The following is a 20323-nucleotide window of genomic DNA, read 5'->3' as shown; positions in this document are numbered from 1 at the left end:
AAAAAAAACTAATGATGTAATGTATGGTGATTAACATAACAATAAAAAATTAAAAAAAAATGGCTTCTCAATTGTGCAGTGACTAAGGCCTGGTTTGGGGGAATTTCATGGATCGCTGGGCTTCCTGGGGTAGGAATCCATTCATCACTGAGGAGAGGGAAGGTATTATGGCCATGGGTCTGGGAGAGAACTTTGATAATATTTAACTTAAAGTGTTTTCTGTCTCTTGCTCAACATTTGTTAGATAATATGAACCCTGCTACCTCAGAGGAAGCAATATTTTACAAAAGGGAAATTGATCTTGAAAAATGGCACATTTAATTATAGGTCAGGATCTGAAATTTCCTGATCAAAACAAATCTGTATAGTAGTTTAAAAATTACAGGCATTTCCAGCTGTATTTGGTGTGATGTTTTGGTTTTTTGTTTTGTTTTATTTATTTTTTTTAATGTGGAACCCTTCACGAATTTGGGTGTCATCCTTGTGCAGGGGCCATGCTAATCTTTCCTGTATCGTTCCAGTTTTAGTATATGTGCTGCCAAAGTGAGCACTGTAATTGGTGTTCTATCGGCTCTCTTAAGGCAGGATTCAGGACATGTGCTGAGTCTCCCAGCTGACCCAAGGGCCAGGTCTCCAGGGAGCTCATGAGCATGTCCACCACGTGGCCTTACCTTTTTCTCCCTGTCTTTGCATCTACCCGTCCACCAGCCCATCTTCTTGTTCTTATGCATTTCCAAGTCAGCTGCAGACACCAGTGCCCTTCCTCCCTATGCACACCGTTCACTGGAGGTCAATGTTTGTGTTCTGTAAGCTGTCAGTCTCACTGCCCTGGATGCTGATATTGTATGGAGTTTTAAGAGAGCAGCTTATTTTGGGTTTTCAGGATGCAGATATAAGTCCACGGGATGCTGGACCGGAAACAAAGCAAAATGAAAGAATTGTTCTTTCTCTTCAGCAGCTGGGACACGGCTGCTGGACAAGCTTATCTTCTGTCTCTTCCTCTGGGTAGGATGAGTCCTTTCTCCGGAGGCTCCCTGACTTCTCAGGAAACTAGACCCTGGCAGCACCGTCCCTATCAGTCTTGAAGCCTGGGGATTCCCAGAGGTGAATATTATTGTTCAAAGAAGTGGTAGAAAATTATTGGGGGTTAGGATGAGGAGCGGCCTGGAGACAGTTGGAAGCAGCCTTTGTCACCAACACAGTCAGACCTAAGATGCACCAAACCCTGGGCGGAGAGCTTGCAGTGTGTATCTGTACCGCCTCCGCCATGTTCTACCCACATCCTGTAATGGTCGCCTTTGTACAGACAAGATGAGTTGATGACCATGACCTTAACAGTTATGATACAGATGTATATAAACTGGCCAGGGGAAAGGTCAGGAAAGGTTTTTCTGGCAGAGATCATCTACGAGAAAGTGTATTTTATTTATTTATTTATTTTTAAGGATTTTATTTATTTGTTTGACAGAGAGAGAGAGAGCAAGCACAAGTGGGGGGCGGAGGGCAGCAGGCAGAGGGAGAGGGAGAAGCAGGCTCCCTGACGAGCAAAGAGCCTGACGCAGGGCTCCATCCAGGACCCCGGGATCATGACCTGAGCCGAAGGCAGATGCTTAACTGGCTGAGCCACCCAGGCGCCCTGGGAAAGTGTATTTTAAAATGTCGGTTTTATTGTTATTCAGGTATGGTAAGGCCAACAGATAAGGACATGATTGTCACAGATCCCAAGAGGCTTGCCGTGGCACACAGGGCAACACCAGGAGGCAGAGGGGTGAAGGAATCACAGACAGGAGACTTTACTGCAGTTCTTAGGGGAAAGAATGGGTGAAGCGGGGCAAGCAGGTTGAGGATTGGCTAGTTTAAGTAATTCCAGTGGGCTCCAGAGTGTCAGGGCTGTTCCTAGTTGTCTGGAACCTGGCCCTGGGGTGATGAGAACGGGGGCACAGATCCCTGAGTGGGAGAGCCACCAGAGGAGGTAGGGGTGGGGGTGGTTTCAGGATGAAAGTTGCACTCACAGGCAAGGTCTAGGAATTTACTATCTCTAGAAATGGGCCAGGAGGAGCAGACTGCAGGGTCAGCAAGGCCTCAGATGACAAAACATCAGAAATGCATGGTTAATACGGTGAGGTGGGGTGAGGGGCACCTATCAGGCGAATGTGAGGGTCTTATCCCAGCCATGTGACCCCCCAGCACCCCCAGGGAGACTCAAGTGGTCCCCTGTGAATGGTCAATCAGCATATCCTTGGCTATTTGGAGAATCTGGACTTGGAGACCTTGAACGAACTCCAAAGGCTCATGGGACCCAAGTGAGACTATAAGACTCCCCCCCACCCAGAGTCCCCGAGGAGCTGCCCCTGGCCACTGCTCCAGCCCCTGCCCCGCTCACTGTGTGCTGGCCCTCTGGAGGAGGTTGGGGGATGCTGTGGAATGGAGGTTGCACGCATGGGCCCCCAGGTTAGGGCCCGCCTCCCAGCAGCACGCGAGCTTTAACAGCCCCGCTTCTCACACCTCCTTACTCTCTCCACTGAAGGTCAAGTTTGAGGGACAGATGGTGTCAGGTCCCTTGTCAGTGATTCAACTTGTTGGTCTGTGTGCGTGTGTGGGCATGAGGCGGGATTTAGAGCTTGTTCAGAAATTGTGACTTTTTCTTTCCAGGGAGTCACCGCAGAGTTAAGGAGGTGGCTAACAACTGGAGGGGGGAGCGTGGCTGGCAGGTGGCCCTGAGCCCAAGGGCAGGTACTGTCAAGTGCTGGCCTCCCACGCATGGAAGACCATGCGGGGCTCGCCACTCGAGCTCCAAGTGGCGTCTAGCTTCTTTCCCGTCACCTGACTTTGAACCATTTTCCCATTCTTTATCAGCCTTCCCCATAGTAGGCAATAAAAGAGGAAAGGTAAATAGCTCAATGGAGGCATTTTAATTGAGAGGTTTAGGAGAAATATCGGGATTATTTATGAAGTTCGATTTTCTGTGTTCTTCACCCCCTCAGAATCATGACAGTTTTGCTGGGCTGGGTGGTTATAAAACCAAAGAATAGTGGGGACAGAAAGTGGTCCTGGAGCCCACTGAATCCAGTTCCTTCATTTCAAACAGATTAGGGGTTCTCTTTCAAGACTCCCTGGCATGGCGTCCATCTGTTCCTTGCACTAGACTGCGACCCACCTGATCACATGTGATGTGTGTTTCCTCAGAGTCTGGCACTGTGCCTGGCACATGGAAGGTACCTACAAAGTGTTTGTCAAATGAATGAACGAGGAGGAGCAGAGGTGGTCCTCAGAATAGGGTTTCTGAAGCACCATGAGCCACTGAGACCCTCAGAATAGCTTTGGCCTGATGGAAAGACCTGGGTTTGAGGCCTGTCTCTGCCATTTCCTCGCTGGTTGCCTTGGGGGCTCTTGATGAGCCTCCATTTTTTTCTCCTAAAATGGGACAGAGGTTCTGACCCTGCCAATCTCACAGGGTTGCTGTGAAGTGCAAGCATGGCCAAGAATACGACAGCCTTTTGGGAGCAGCCATGCCTGGCCCACACAAAGGGTTAGAGCCTCCGGTGGCTGGCGCAGGGCAGGGAGCTCAGGACCAAGCTGCCCTCAACGTGGAAATTGTGCTCTGCCCCCACCCTACCTCGATAGGCTCCCCGCTGTGCAGGTGAGAGTGGCGTCCAGGTGGTCGCCTTGATGCACGTGTATTACTTGGGGGAGATGGAGGAACTGGGAACTCCCAGGTAGCTGGGGAGGTCAGAGGAGGCAAGAGAGAAGGTCGTCACCTGGGTGGGACGACAACCTGCTGACAATAGAGCACATGGGATGGTGCGGCGGACAAAGCTGTCCTCTCCTATGATCTCGGAAAAGGCGAAGGCCAGCCCAGGCCAGCCCTCAAGGCTGGTGTATTTCCCTCACCCTGTGCAGGTAAGGTGCAAGCTGTGTTGGTAAAAGCTGGTAAAATACTGCTCGCAGGCAAAGAAGTCACGTGTTCTGGAATAAGTGTATCCAGCAAAAAATTAAAAATGGGAGTAGGTTTTTGTGACTCAAAAATTCTATATCGTGTTAAAATAATAGACCAATTTAGTCAATAGGGTTAGAAAAAAAAAAAAAAAAAGGAAGTAGGCCAGCCTGCTGTTTGAAGTCATACAGACCAAACAATGGACCATTGTCTGAACACTGAACTTTTTAGCTGGTTCCTTTGTTAGGTTGTTGGCATCGAATGCACCTGAGTGAGGAGAGCTGCTCAGAAGTCCCCCAGAGCCGTCAACAGTAGAGCCGTGGAGCAGATTCTTCCGATGGTTGAGCATCGTGCTTTTGAAAGCGAGCCGTGGGTGTCAGGGAGTGCAGACGCGGAGGCAGGAGCATCTTACCTGCGCACGCGGCCCCATCACCGGTCCTGGCGGGCTGCACATTTATAAGAGAAACACTGACTTACTATCTGTAGCTATCAACAGGTGATTATCTGAAGCTGGCCGTCCCTCAGAGTCAGAGGGCGGAGGGAATTCATTTTAATAAGCTTTCAATGCATTTGTTTAGAAAGAGAAGAAAGGTTCACAGCAGAAATGCTCTAATTAAGGCATCAGCCAATCTGGGGGGTGAAAGGAAGTCAACAATTGTATATACGCACAGTTGTTGTTTTTTTACCTTTTAATTGTGAATTTATAATAATAAATTTTCTATTTCTTTGGTAGATGTTTCCCCCAATGAGAAAACAATATACAGACTCCCTCTAATAGGAGAGGGTCAATGTCACTTTGGCAAAAGCATAAAAATACTGAGTTATCGACTATCTTAAGGGAAGTAAGGCTTTATTTTTTTTAGACATTTTGCCTGCATGTACTAAATTCTTACCTGAATTTAATAATATTACAATAGGATGAGGATAGGAAAGAACTTTTATAATCTCAAAAGTGCCAGTTGAGCAGATTCTCAGAGATATTTATAATGAGCACCTTGCCCCTCAACAACATTGAAACTGTTTGTATATGTCCCTAAAAAGAGTAATTGGCTTGTTTACACTGTTAATCTGTTTATAATCAGCACAAAGAAAATTCAGCCTAATGTGTTGGATTACTGCTAAATTGTGGCTCTAGTTAATGAAGTGTGACATCTTCTTTTTTTAAAAGTAAGCTTTTGTGTTTAGTTTTGGCTAAAAATATGTTCTTTGCAAAACTTAAGTCTCATGATAAAGTAATTATAGAAATATGTACATAACATCAAAGGAGGGGCGCCTGGGTGGCTCAGTTGTTAAGTATCTGCCTTCGGCTCAGATCATGATCCCAGGGTCCTGGGATCGAACCCCACATCGGGCTCTCTGCTCCATGGGAAGCCTGCTTCTCCCTCTCCCACTCCCTCTGCTTATGTTCCTTCTCTCACTGTGTCTCTCTCTATCAAATAAATAAATAAAATCTTTAAAAAAAAAGCATCAAAGGAGGCAGAGAACAGTGATCTCCTTTCCTTACCTGTCCTTCATTTAGCACCCCCAACACGGAGGAGGGAGGGATTATTCCGTCCTTCCCCATTGTCCATGTCCCTCTTTTCTATCAGTAACCCCAGGTTTACTCCAGGGACTGCCAACCATGGGGTTCTCAGCTCCGGACTGGGTTTGAATTAGATTAAGCTCATCAGGATATGTGGTAAATTTTATTTTCCAAAGATGGCTGTTCTTCTAGGTGTTCTTCTAGAACCTTGCTTCCCTTCCATCAAGAGGTTGAGTCTGTGTACCATTTTCTTAAACCTGGGTGGGTTTTTGGGGTTCATCCAGTGCAGGGTGAAGTGGCACTATGTGATTTCTGAGGCCAGGTCATAGAAATGCCAAACACACCTTTTTTCTTGGGACACTGATGTATAAGCAGTCTGACCATCCTGAGAGCTCCATGATGTGGGGAAGCCCAAACTGGTCCAGAGGAGAGGCCGCAAGACCATGCCAAGAGAGAGGTATACCTTGCCAGCTCCCAACACCAACTTCCTCTGTCTCCCCAGTGTTCTAGCTTCTAGTATATCCGACTACAAGTCCACAGGAGGCCCCAAGCCTGAGTCACCCCGCTGAGCTTACCCAAATTCCTAACTCACAGAAACCATGAGAATAATGAGCTGATTGTTGTTTCAGTCCCCAAATTTTGGAAGGATTTGTTCCATCACAACAGATAACCGGAACAGTCTATCTCATCTCTTTGGCTATAGTGATTGTTTCAGGGTGGACATGTGACCCAATCCAGTCTAATGAGTGCAAGCGTTAAGCTGTTTGCTAGGAATGATGGAACACAGACCTTCTCTTCTCCTCCGGGCTCGGGGACGGGAGCACACAGGCTCAGTCAGATGCTGTGGCTATCTGGTTGTAGCAAGGAGAGGCAGGCTGAGGGGGAAACTGACACACAACAGAAGCAGAGCAGAGAGATCACAGTGACATCGCTGGGCTCTGAATCAAGCTGCACCTGAAGCTGGAAATCATCCCTGGGAATCATCTGTTGCAAAAACGTTTCAGAATTGCAAGTCACCATACAGATTAGAGAATTAGATCCCTGTGTGATACCTGAATCTTTCCTATCTTATTCCCAGTCCATGACCTGTTGGACAACACCTGCAAAGGCCAAGAGCTCACGGTCAGCTGGAGCAGCCATTCTGCCTCCAAGCAGCTTTCCCTGCCCAGTCAAGTCTGTCTCTCTGTAATGGTTTTCACGAGGCCAAATGGAATGTTGAAAAACACTGTATGTAAGAAGAGTAAGGCTCAGCAAGTTCTTTTTTCCATTTTTGTTTTTCCAGTTTATTGATGTATAATTGACATACATCGTTGTATAAGCTTAAGGTAGACAGCATAATGGTTTGACTTACATGTATGATGAAATGATTATCACGCTGAGGTCGGGGAACATCCGTCATCTCATATAGATACACTAAGAAGAAAAAAGAAAAAAAAATTTCCTTGTGATGAAGACTCTTAGGATTCACTCTCATTCTCTCTCTCTCTCTCTTTTTTTTAGAGAAAGAGCACACATGCAGGAACAGGGGGCAGGAGGAGGGGTGGAGGGCGAGGGGGAGAGAGAATCTTAAGCAGCCTCCATGCTCAGCTCAGAGCCTGATGCGGGGCTTGATCTCAAGACTCTGAGATGATGACCTGAGCAGAAACCAAGAGTCAGACGCTTAACCAACTGAGCCACCCAGGCGCACCAGGATTCACTCTCTTAAAAACCTTTCATATATTCTTATTAAACAATATTAGCTTTAGTCATCTTGTAATTTACACCCCTAGTGCTTATTTGTACCTTTTGACCACCTTCCCCCAATTCCCCCTCCGTGCACCCTTAGGAAAGAATTTTGTGATGTTCCAACTGCCAAGATGGAGAAATGTGGGCTGGATGCTATAATAGTCAGCTGGATTGCTGACTGGTAGAACACTTTCTACCTAAAGAGCACGGATTCACTGATCAAACTGTATCAGGGTCAGGTAGGAGGAGCTTCGAGTCCTTGGATTTCTCCTGCTCAGTGGTGAAATCAGGGACTTGGATAGGCCATTGAGATCATAATAAACAAGCCCACGAGGGGGCATGAAGCTGGGAGGGACAACTCCATACACTGGATGAGAAATCAGTATCCTAAAATATTGTGATATTCTAAACAATTACTGAATCCAAGGCGATACATTTTAAAAGTGATAAACACAACATCCTGCCCTTTAGTTTTCTCAAAATCAGCCGTGTAAGTATGAGAGAAATGAAAGTGAGTCTGGAGGTAGCACATGGAAAGATGTAGAAATTTTACTTGTCAGAAAGACTTGATGCAAGATGAGGGGTTATGTATCTATCAGAAAAGTTCGTGTGATCTTAGGTTGTATCAGCAGAAGCACCCATCCAAAATAAGGCTGCTAATCCTCTTTCCTCTATGCTGGTCAGACATGTCCTGGAACGCAATGCTGGCTTTGTGGATGCCGCAAATATGACAGACCAGTGCATACATAGAAGCAACTGGGGTATTGGTGAGAAAACTTGAAACCTTATCATAAGAGGGATGGTTAAAAGGTATGGATGTTTGCCTGGAAAGACCCTATACAATATCTGGGCTTCTGGAAAGTCTGATAAAGTCACCATTTTATCCTAATAAGCAAAGCACCCTGGGGAATGATTCACAGTGGCCTGCCAAGCGAGAACTTTAAAGCTCAGGCTTTTAAAATTTATCTGCTGGAATCTGCAGTTGTTAATCTGCCTTCATCGGCAGGGTTGGGAAATCTCTGGTGATGCTGAGGGGAACGCCAGAACCACTCCCCAGAAAAATCACAGAAGCTTAATAATTTACAAAATTTTCAGGTTTCTGGATCCATCTGAGGAGCACACATCCTGTGCTGAGAATGCCTGATGGGAATAATAGGAGGCCAAATGGATTAATCCCGCACGGGTCATATCATCAGAAAGCATGTAGCCCCAGTTATATGAGGTCATTGTATCGAATTCCTTGGAATATCCCTTCATTTCCTTCTGCCTGTTTTCTCTGCTCCATAGAAGCAAATGTCAGAAAGCCTTTGCTTGAAATCGCTAAGAGTGAAGGGGCTTCTCTTGGTGGTTTTATTTCGCTTTCCCACCTTCAGAGCAAAAGGCCATTTAAAGCATTTTCTTTCCCACCAATTTCACTTCATCTACTCCTTAATACCTTTTTTCATTTCCTTCTATTTTCTTCTCTCCCACCTCTCCTTTCTCAATAAGTAAAAGAAGCAAGGATGTGGTGGCCAAGGCGTTCCAGGGTGAGGGGCACGATCAGAGGAAGCTGGGACCAGCCGGGGGCTCTTCATGTTCCTTCACTGACCTCTGACCCCTTCTGCCCCTGTCCCTGGACCCTCTGCCCTCTGCTAGTCCCCATCTTCACCCCGGAATTCTGGAGTTTCTGAGACACTCCAATAGAAGCTTCTATGCAGTAGCCATACTACTTCATCATGTGAGAGATTTGGGGATTTCCAGAAGGTGGTTACTCGTATGTCGGTCTTTTCAGGACAAAGTTCTGAGCTTTGATAAAATATGCTATGATTTTAATGAAGATTATCCATTACCTTGAATTGTACCTTAATTTTATTAATTGTGTGCCTTGTCTGTATACAAATGGATTATAGATTTCTGACAGGCCGAGGCCTCATGCTACATTACCTTCGTGCCTTTCACAGGAAATTGTAATGTGGCTGCTTTCAAGATCTCTGCTCTGTGTAAACTATCGGCATGTGCTCCTCAATAAGAAATGAGAATACCAGGTATATATCCAAAGGAAATGAAACCAGGATGGCAGAGACACAGTTGCACCCACATGTTCAGTGGGGCATTATGCACAATAACCAAGGCTTGAGAATGACCTGAGTGTCCGTCAACAGATGAATGAATAAAGAAGATGTATATTGTGTGTGTGTGTGTGTGTGTGTGTGTGTGTGTGTGTGTGTGTGTGTGTGATGGAATGTTATTAAGCTACAAAAAAGAAGAAAATCCTGCCATTTGTGACAACATGGATGGACCCTGAGGGAATTATATTAAGTAAGTCAGAGAAAGACAAATATTGTAAGACATCACTTTATGTGAAGTCTGAATAAGCTGGACTCACAGAAACAGAGAGGAGAGCACGGGTTTCCAGGAGCTGGGAGGGGGGGAAATGAGATGCTGGTCAGAGTACAAACTTCCATTTGTAAGACGAATATGTTCTGGGGCTCTAATGTACAGCATGGTAGTTAGAGTTCACCATACTGTTAGGGGTGCCTGGGTGGCGCAGTTAAGCGTCTGACTCCTGATTTCTGCTCAGGTCACAATCTCAGGGTCATGAGATCGAGCCCCGCATCAGGCTCCATGCGGGGCATGGAGCCTGCTTCAGATTCTCTCTTTACTCCTTCCCCCACCCCCAGGTTGCATGCTTTTTGTCTCTCTTTCTAAAAAAAATACTGTTAATAATACAGTTAATAACAACTGAATAGCGTAGATCTTAAATGTTTTCAATACACTACAGAAATGGTAGTTATGTGATGTGATGGCCTTGTTGGCTCATGTTATAGTGGTAATCATTTTACAACATATAAGTGTATCAAATCAGCACACTGTATACCTTAAACTGACTCAATGTTATGTATGAATTACATCTCAATAAAGCTGGAACAAAAAAGATGGCACCAGATGATCAGCCCCTGGATAACTGAGGGTTACCTAATGATCTTGCCAACAGGAGTGCAGGCTGTGAGGTCAACTGCCAGGCTGAAGCTGAACTTCCGTGTCACCAGCCACCAGGCATGTGACCCTGGGCAAGATCTGGGGCCTCTCCAGGTCTTGGTTTTCCCACACATGAGATGGAAAATCACAATATATATAATGAGGTTTAGTGAGGGTTAGATGAGATAATCTACGTAAAGCACTTAGTCCAGTGGCCCATACTCAAAAAAGGTTAGTTATCATTGTTTTAGTGAATGTGGTCCTTACATACATTTGGGGAGTCTCAAGAATTTTTAGCAGGAAGCAAAATTTGTGTGAGACCCAGCTGTGTTTGAGATGCCAGTCCCTGTTCTGTAATTTTCTGGTAAAATGCAGAGGGAATACAAATTCAATGCAAGAAGTGAAACTTCCCGCTTAGTCGAAGATTAGTTGAAACTTCCCACTTAGTTGAAGAATAGTTGACCATAGAGTTGAAGGCCCATTTCTGGGCTCTCTATTCTGTTCCATTGATCTATGTGTCTGTTTCTGTGCCAGTACCATACTGTCTTGATGATGACAGCTTTGTAATATCGCTCAAAATCTGGAATTGTAATGCCTCCAGCTTTGGTTTTCTTTTTTTTTTCTTTTTTTTTTTTTGATTTTTGGAATTGTTTATTACTGCAGCACAACTTAGCCTATAGTGACTGATAAAGGTAAGATACTTACAGAAAACCTTACACACTAAAGAAAGTATCATAATAATTATTCCTCCATATTAAGGAATAAAAAATGAGGGTGATCTATGTCAGCATCCTCAAGCTTTTTTAGCAAATATTTTGTTAAAAGTAACAAGCATTATGGAGTGAAACCTTACACGGAACATCAGATATTCAGGGGTAAGACATGATGTCAGCATGAAAGGAGAGGATGGGAAGCATGACTTTGACATTAGACCTAGATTGGAAGCCTGGTTCTGCCGCTCCCAACTATATGACTTCAGGTAAGTTTTCTCGGAGTCTTTTTTTCTTTATTGTTATGTTAATCACCATACATTACATCATTAGTTTTCTTTTTCAACATTCCTTTGGCTATTCAGGGTCTTTTCTGGTTCTATACAAATTTTATATTTGTTTGTTCCAGTTCTGTGAAAAATGCTGGTGGTATTTTGATAGGGTTGCTTTGAATGTGTAGATTGCTTTGGGCAGCATAGACATCTTAACAATATTTGTTCTTCCGATCCATGAGCATGGAATGTTTTTCCATTTCTTTGTGTCCTCCTCAATTTCTTTCAGGAGTGTTCTGTAGGTTTCAGAGTACAGATTTTTACATTTTTGGTTAGGATTATTCCTAGGTATCTTATGATTTTTGGTGCAGTTGTAAACAGGATCAATTCCTTGATTTCTCTTTCTGCTGCTTAATTGTTAGTGTATAGAAATGCAACAGACTTCTGGGTGTTGATTATACATCCTGCGACTCTGTTGAATTCTTGTTCTAGCAATTTTTTGATGGAGTCTTGGGTTTTCTTTCTTTTCTTTTTTTTTTTTTAAAGTCAAGATACAGGATGTTTCCATCACCATACACACACAAAAGATTTTATTTATTTATTAGAGAGAGAGCACGAGTTGGGGGTGGGGCAGGCAGAGAAAGAAGCAGGCTCCCCACTGAGCAGAGAGCTGACAACGGGGCTCAATCCCAGGACCCTGGGATCATGACCTGAGCCGAAGGCAGATGCTTAAAACCGACTGAGTCGCCCAGGAGCCTCTCGATTAGCTAGTATCTTGTTGAGAATTTTTGCATCCATGTTCATTAGGGATATTTAACTGAAGGTTGCTGGAGGGGAGGTGGGTGAGAGGATGGGATAATTGGTGATGGGCATTAAGGAGGGCACTTGATGTAATGAGTGCTGGCTGATATATGCAACTGATGAATCACTAAATTCTACCCCTGAAACTAATAATACAGTATATGTCAACTAACTTGAATTTGAATAAAAAAAAAGTGAAACCTCATGGAGAGCCTCCAAAAATCCAATTTTCATGAACATCTTACAGAAAGAGAATCGAAAAGACTGACTGAGTTTACTCAGTTTATTTATTGCCGACTTCTGGATTTTCTTCTTGTTCTGTTGACTAGATGAGCATGTTCCAATTTGTATGGTTGTTTTAAATACTGTTCAGCCCTGATTTCATTTATTAATATCAGGTGTCCCTAAGCTGCTTTAAGCAAATAAAGTGCTCATTCCTTCCAGTCTCCCATATTAAGCTTAATACATCCCATATTCTAGGTTCATTTTCTTGCCGACATGAGCGTGCCCAGTTCTTCTGCCAGGCAAGAACCTAAGGTAAGAGAAGTCGGTGGACAGAGGTGGGCTCGCAGTGACCGTGCTCCGTGGGATCCAGAGCTTTATCTGATGGTAATGCATGGTGTGTACAGAAGTTTCTATACCTGCAGCAGAGAATCCAAGACAGTCTTTTGCATGAAGAGGAACCTGTAAAATAAACCTCAATTGTGTGAAAAAGGAGAGAGCTCTAGCAAGGGCTTGGGTGGGGAACGTGCTCCCCCTCCATCTGTAACCTGTAGAAACGCCCCTGGCCTCTAGAACAGGCTCAGAAAGGGCCCTGTCTGGCCTGTGGCCACGCTGGCTCCATTGGAAATAAAACCCACATGGAGAAACGTACAGAGGAAACTATTTGGGAGAGGGAACTGGGTGTGTTTCAGACGTTAAGTCTGCACAGAAAAATCTCGAGACTTTTTTTTTTTTTTAAAGAAAAACAAGCCCCTGGAAATGGACTTTTTGAGACATCATTTATGCAGGAAATCTTCCCAGAAGGGAAAAAAATGGAACAGAGCTAAGAAACCATTCAAATTTTAATACCCTCTCCCCCATACTAGGGACGGAAATGAAGACAGCAGTTGAAAAACAGGAAAGTTCCCTGAAGCTGAGATGGAGGCAATGGGTGTGCTGAGCAGAAAGCTTCACGCTAAGTGGTGTGGGCTTTTCTCTCTGTGTGTGTAGACACGTGCTCTGGGTATTTGCGTCTCCTCGCGCCCGTGAGCAACTCTGAGCTGGCTGTGCTGCTTGCAGTCCTGCTCACGGTCCCCCTCCTTTTCTTTCACCACATATGCTCTCGCATCTTCTGAGTGTCAGAGTGAATGAAGAATAAACTTGCAAAGGGGCACACCGGGGCCCCCCAGACCCTGCAGCAGCGCGTGGGGCCCTCCGGCTCTCTGCGGTTCCCTCTGCTGCTGGCCAGGCTGTGTCTGCACCTGAGATGTTTCGCTGGACCCCGGGTGAGTGTCTCAACTTCTCTGTGCTGACGCTTTCTTATTTATTAAATGACGGCTCCAACGGTACCCTCTCTATAGAGGGGCTGTGAGAATCAACTGGATGAACAAAAGCCGTCTCTCCAACATTATTTTCACGATCGGATATTTTGCTTCCTGATTGGTCCCCCACAGGTGTGCTGTCTACGTGGATATGTGCACGTGTGTACGAGGCTCCGTTTACACCGGGGCGAGGTTTGTTTCTCCGTGCCCCGCCCCCCCGCCCCCGGCGCCGGAAGGAGCAGCCAGCTTCAGGACCCACAGCAGGGGACACAGGGGGATATGTTTTTACCCCAAAGTGACTCACACCGAGAAGAACTCAGTGAGCGCAGCGAGTCCCGGGTCTGGCCAGTGGGAGGGGAAGAGAGAACAAGCTCATGTGTGTGGCCGCAGGGGGATTTCAAGGGGCTGTGGTGGGAGCCGTGCCTCCTGTGATCGTTGGCCTGGTGACCGCCAATCGCTGGTGCTGTGGCTGACGCTGACTCCTGTGGCAGCCCCTGCCTCCGTCACCGGCCACCCTTGGAGGTCAGGCCGGCACCACCTTGGGGGAGGCTCGCCGCCTTCGGCAGGACAGATCTCCAAGGCTCCTCCTCCCCGCTCCATTCCGTCGGGGTCCGGGCTTACTCTTCTTGCTCCTAAGCTCAGCAGCTGAGTTCCCTGCGGTCTTAAGGCCAAGCCTCAGGAATTAGCAGAGTGACAGGCGCACGTCACAATACTGTGCTGGAAATGAAGCACCCCAACACATTGGGACATAGGGACAAAAGTTACCATTATCCTAACATATGCTGGAACATTTTATTAAAAATAGTGACCAGGGATGCCTGGGTGGCTCAGTCCGTTAAGCATCCAGCCCTGCATCAGGCTCCTCTGCCCTCACCCCTCCCCCTGCTTGTGCTCTTTCTTTTTTTCTCTCTCTGACAAATAAATAAAGACAATCTTTAAAAAAATATATATATATATAAAATAAAAGAAGTGGCCAATCAACTTGGTCAAACTGATTGAAGGGATGTGTGTGTGTGTGTATGTATAATTATGTGGTTATGTGTGTATGTGCATGTGTGTTAAGTATGTGTATGTGTTTATGTATGTGTGTTGTGTGTGGGTGCATGTGATGTGTGTATGTGTGAATATGAGTGCGCATGTGTTTGTGTGTGGGTGCACATGTGTGTGTGCATGCGTGTATTTGTGTGTGTGTAAAGTCACAGAATTTGCTCCCCCTCACCGAGGCTGTGCTTGCATGGCTGCCTCTCAGAATGTTTGGAAGAGCCCGCGTCTGTCACCATCACCCTGGGGAGCAGTTTCCTGGGCTCTCCCCTCCCTGCTGCTCTGGAATCTCTGAAGTGAGCCTAGAAATCTGAAATTTAATGAACATTCCGAGGCAATCCTTTTGCAAAATGAAGTCTACAACCACTGGCTGGTAGGCACATCGCTCCAGCCTGTCATCACATGGTATTGTCCCCTGTGTGTCCTCACACAGTCTTCCCTCTGAGCATGTCTGTCTCTGCGTCTCTTCTTTTCTTACAGGGCCATCGGTCACATGGATGAAAGCCCCCACTAAAGACCTCATCTTAACTTAATTGCTTCTGCAAATCAGGTCACTTCACAGGTACAGGAGGGTGAGGGCCTCAGTGAATCTTTTGGGGGTACAAAATTCAACTCATAATAGTGTCCAAATAATCCTCACCTTGTCCCTGCCTTGCCGCAAATAGTTGAGTGACAGCATTAAGTCAAATTGTTTGATATGTCACACAGAAAATAATTCACTTATTCATTGATTCCATAAATACTTCAGAACCCACATATATCCATGTGCACCTTTTGGACAGTCACATTAAGGATCCTGTATCCTTAACGTACTTCAAGTTTCAGAAGCAAGATAAGAGACAAAATTGTCAAGCAAGTGACAGGTGTTTGCCCCTCCAGGCGAGGAGCCCACCCCACCAGGAGCAGCAGTCCCAGATGTCAACCCCCACCATGGTTCAGGGCCGCCAAGAAAGGCATGACTCACACAGGTCCTGAATGGACAATGCTTTACTCCAGTGAAGGAGACACCGCAAGACCAGCCTCAGCCGTGGGCCTTGCCTGCAGCCGATGTGGGGCCATGGTCTGTGTGCACCTGCTTATGCTGCAGATAGACACCCAACACCTCCCCTGCGGGTCTGTCTGAAATACAGAAAACCGGGGCCTGCCCGAGGGCCATTGGTGCACACGTCTATGCAGGACAAAGGAATACACAGTGGGTCTGAACCAGGGGAGGGTACTCCCAAACAAAGAGACCGGCCTTGCCCAGGCTGTGAGGGCTCCTTTACCAACAAAAAGTCAGTATGGAAAGTGGTCGTGCATGACTCAGAAGTGAGATGGAGCTCTAAGAGATTTCCAGAATCGATTATGGCATCTTGAAGGCTGTTCGGTAGAACCTGGGATGGGAGGAAGCTCAAAGGAAAGAGCCTGAGACCGTGGCCATTAACTGGCTAAGCCGGGTGAGCGCAGTTAGGAAAGCCGTGCCCTGAAGGTTAGTGGGAGCAGGACAGGAGGGGCTTTGGGCTCCCGCTAGGAGTTGGGGGGCAAGGCGGAAACAGGGTGAAGATTGTTGGGACATTACTATGAGTTGAATTTTGTACCCCCAAAAGATTCACTGAGGTCATCACCCTCCTGTACCTGTGAAGTGACCTGATTTGCAGAAGCAATTAAGTTAAGATGAGCTCTTTAGCGAGGGCTTTCATCCATGTGACCAATGGCCCTGTAAGAAGAGAAGAGACAAGGGGCGCCTGGGTGGCTCAGTCGGTTAAGCGTCTGCCTTCGGCTCAGGTCATGATCCCAGGGTCCTGGGATCGAGTCCCGTATCAGGCTCCCTGCTCAGTGGGGAGTCTGCTTCTCCTTCTTCCTCTGTGATCACTTTCACTCTCTCTCAAATAAATAAATAAAATCTTAAAAAAAAAAAAAAAGAAGAAGAGAAGAGACGCAGAGACAGACGTGCACAGAGGGAAGACCGTGTGAGGACACACAGGGGACAATACCATGTGACGGCAGGTTGGAGCGATGTGCCTACCAGCCAAGGACACCAAGGATGGCAATAACTAGAAGCCAAGAGAGGCACAGGACAGATTCTCCCCTGGAGGCTTCAAGAGAGCATGGCCCTGAGGACACCTTGATGCTGGCCTCCTGGCCTTCAGAACTGGGAGAGAATACATTTCTGCTGTGTCTGCCACCTGGTCTGCAGCGCTTGGTGATGGTGGCCCTGGGAGAGGGACACAAAGATGTCAGTGGAGTTCATCCCTTTGAAACGGGGCTATCCTCACACTGTGTGCATGTTGAGTGACCTGGGGACGCTGTCCTGCATCTAGGTAGCCTAAAGGCTTCAGTCCACGGTGCTTCCATTTTACAATGCTTTCCTGCTCACATTCTCTTTCTCAGTCTCTACGAAGATACAATTAAACCTCTCACTGAATATATCTTAAGGAAAGCACATTTGTGAAAGATCTATGTTCAACTTAAAAGAAAACAGCATAAAATACCTTTATAATTGGCGGCAAACAGCCACTGTGTCTGCAGGCTCAGCATGCAGCCGTTGGGGGGCAGCCAGCCTGCACCTCCCCACATGGCTCCACAGCCCCTGGGAAGTTCCGAATGAGGGGCCCAAGCCAATAGGGACCACCACGTCCAGTGAGGCAGCAGGATTTGTTATCAACATACAAGCAGTGCTAGACGGCCCCAAGAGCAGACCAAGACGGTGCTTAGAGCACCAGCAAAGCAGACACAGAATTAAAAAACAAATCTGATATGTGATTTTTCCAAAGGAAAGCAGTTAGCAGGCACGGCTAATGACTTTGCAGGACGTCATTGTGCTTGGCGTGTAGTTAAGCATGATTCTTCTCTTTAGTGACAGGGCTGGCAACCAGCACCGCGGGCCTTCTTCCCATGTGGCCCTGCCCCATGGGGTCACCTGTCTGTACCACTGTCCTGGTGGCAGGCTTCCTCCACTGCTCAGGCAGCGGGGAGGGAAGATGCTTGTCCCTGTTTGCACAGCACGGTTCTGCCATGTGGTATCTCCCTCCCGCCTATGTATACTTTGCTTTAATTCTAAATATGCAGACGGAGTACTCTTTGCCAGCTGGGGCAGGCCCACCGCTGACCTTCAGTGAACTTCAGCCAGACAGAGGTTGGCATGTGCAAATGGAGGAAAGACAGCGTGGCAGGTAGGAGACCGACTTCACGGATTCTGACCCTGATCCACCCGATCTTGAGAATATATTACCACCTTAGGAAACCCTTCCTGCCTGTTTCCTCATCTGTCAGTGAGGCCGAGAATAGCACCTGCCCCATAGAGTTTCTGTGATTAAATGGGCTACTGGATACACAGTGCCTGCCACACAGTAAGTACTCAGTGAATATTAGCTAGACTTATTATTAAAACTCCTAGGAGACCCTGTCACCATCTGGACCGAGGAAGGAGGGCAGTTCCTAGGAAGGGGTGCTCATTAGCACCCAGGGTGGGGCAGCTGGCCAGGGCATCCCCAGCAGAGGGTCAAGCGTGGCAACAGGGTGAGCCGTGTCATGGAACAGTACTGCCCACGATTGGTGTGCAAGCTGTGGCCAAAGCGGGAGACGGAGTGCAGGACTCAGGCGCCTCTGCGGAGGGGCGAAGTCACCTTCCGCTCCCAGACGCGGCTGCGTTGTCCTTGGAAAACGGAGTCCATATGGAGACAATGAGAGGGTTACTGTAAGAACGCCTGCCTGCTCTTTGACCCTCAGCCTGAGTCATCCAAAGATAAGACTGTGTGGGCTGATCATGTGGGAAATGGGTTCAGAGACATTTACATCAAAAACACTTGATTCTAGAGAATTAAAGAAACCCTCCTCCTTAGTGTTGGCATCTTTGGCGTGTCTTTTTTTGAGAAAGTGAATCATGAGTGTGAGGCAGCTCTGGTGACCCACAGCTGTGTCATTGCGACCCCTCAGCACAGACCTCCTTCCTCTGCTGGAATGCTTTAAAGTCTGCAGACGCTCAAGGAAAGCAAAGCTTCTCTGCCTTGGAAACGGAGTAAATCCAGACTGCTGAACTTGGCCCGGGGCCGAGGAGAGGGAAAAGGTCGGCTGCAAGTTCAGCCTTGTTCTAAGCACTGGAAATGCCTGAGCTCCTCAATTTTCAAATCCACCCATGTACAGATAAAGAAAGTGAGTCTCAGAGAGGTTACTTAGTTTGCCAAGGTCACACGGTCAATGGCAGAGCTGGGCGTGGCTGGCAGGTGATGCTGATGCTTTGTCCACCTCCTTGGCCCGCGTGTGAATGCCTGCCTTTCCCATCTCCCTCCTGAGGCTGCTTTCTCCAGTCCCATTCAGGACTTGTTCTGCCCACACATGGGCAGGCCAGCCACACTGGGACAGTTGTGGAGCTGGGGTCTGGGGACGTTGCCAGGCTGGACTTACATGCTTGGGCTTCCATCCCCACATGTCTTTAGCATGGATACCTGGGAGTCCTCTCTCAGCGCTCAGGCTGAGGATGAGGCCACCCTGTTTTGCTGCACAAGCTCTCTTGCCAATGTGCTGTGATTCCAGGGGCCAAGGATGCAGAGGGTCCCAAGCAGGACTGCAAACCAGTTGCCCACAGTGACAACCGCCTACAAACCACATCTGATTGCCTCCTGTCCCTTTCCTGAATCCCTTCTGCCTCCCTCGTCTGTGCTTCCTGGGACCCCCTCTCAAAGCCACCCACACAAAGATAAATAAGTGCCTTCTCCGAGAAGCCTTCCCTGACTGCAGCGGTTAATAGTACGTGGCTGGGCCACAGTGCCCAGAGGTTGGTCAAACACTATAGAGTAGTTATTGCTGCAAAGGTGTTTCTTAGATGTGATTAATATTTTGTAATCAGTAGACCTCTAGTAAAGCCGATTACCCTCCATAATGTGACGGGCCTCCTCTAACAAGCCAAAGACCCCAAGACCAAAGACTGGGGCCCCATAAGAAACAATCCTGCCTCAAGACTGTAATACAGAGACCCTGCCTGAGTTTCCAGCCTGCCAGTCCATCCTGCCAATTTCATACCTGCCAACCACATAATCCTGCGAGCCAGTTCCTTAAGATAATCTGTATGTATGTATGTATATATACATCCTCTTGGTTTTGTTTCAAACTCTCCCCAACATGGCTCAGTTGGTTAGGCGTCTGACTCTTGATTTCGGCTCAGCTCATGATCTCAGGGTTGTGGGATCGAGCCCCGCGTTGGGCTCCCTGCTCAGCGGAGAGCCTGCTTCTCCCTCTCTCTCTCTCTCTCTACCCGTCCCCCTGCCCGTGCTCTCTCTTTCTCTCTCTCTCTAAAATAAATAAATAAATCTTTACAAACAAAACAAAACAAACTCCCCCAAACAGTGAATTGCTACTTTCTCTGTGCTACCACAACACTCACACACACTTCTATTTGTGATTCACTTAATGTGCTCTTTTTGCTTTATGATACTATTTAATTTGGGTTTCCCTCTTTCCTGTGATTTCAATAATCCACTGACAGGTGTGAGCTGAGCCCCTTGAGGGTAGAGGTTGTCATGTTCAGCTTTGTCTCTGGTCCTGCCTAACACAGGACCTAAGCTACAGAAGGCACTCTATAAATGCCTCCACGAACAGAGGAGGGACCGGAGTATTATTTGTTGTATGAAGAAAGAAGAATCCTGGCAAAGGAGCAGAATGATCTCAAAGTGACTGCTGCCTTGTGTCCAAGTTTGGATCCCTGTGGACAGGCTGGATGGCTTGTGGCAGCTTTCTTCATCGTCAACACTACTTTCTTTCTTTCTTTTTCTTTCTTTCTTTCTTTCTTTTCTTTCTTCTTTCTTTCTTTCTTTCTTCTTTCTTTCTTTCTTTCTTTCTTTCTTTCTTTCTTTCTTTCTTTC

The 20323-nt window shown here is 46.9% G+C and overlaps 1 non-coding gene across 1 annotated transcript; it reads right to left on the bottom strand.

Moving 5' to 3' along the window:
* Window positions 1–444: 444 nt before the first annotated feature.
* Window positions 445–551, bottom strand: LOC112819508 (U6 spliceosomal RNA). The gene has a single exon (XR_003206880.1). It is a non-coding gene; the product is annotated as a U6 spliceosomal RNA (small nuclear RNA).
* Window positions 552–20323: the final 19772 nt, after the last annotated feature.

Source organism: Callorhinus ursinus, unplaced genomic scaffold, assembly GCF_003265705.2.
Source record: "Callorhinus ursinus isolate GAN/ISIS: 27379988/994484 unplaced genomic scaffold, GSC_fseal_2.0 scaffold6, whole genome shotgun sequence".
Classification (NCBI taxonomy): domain Eukaryota; kingdom Metazoa; phylum Chordata; class Mammalia; order Carnivora; family Otariidae; genus Callorhinus; species Callorhinus ursinus.
Note: the sequence above shows the minus strand (reverse complement) of the source record. Positions and strands in the feature narration are given on the sequence as shown.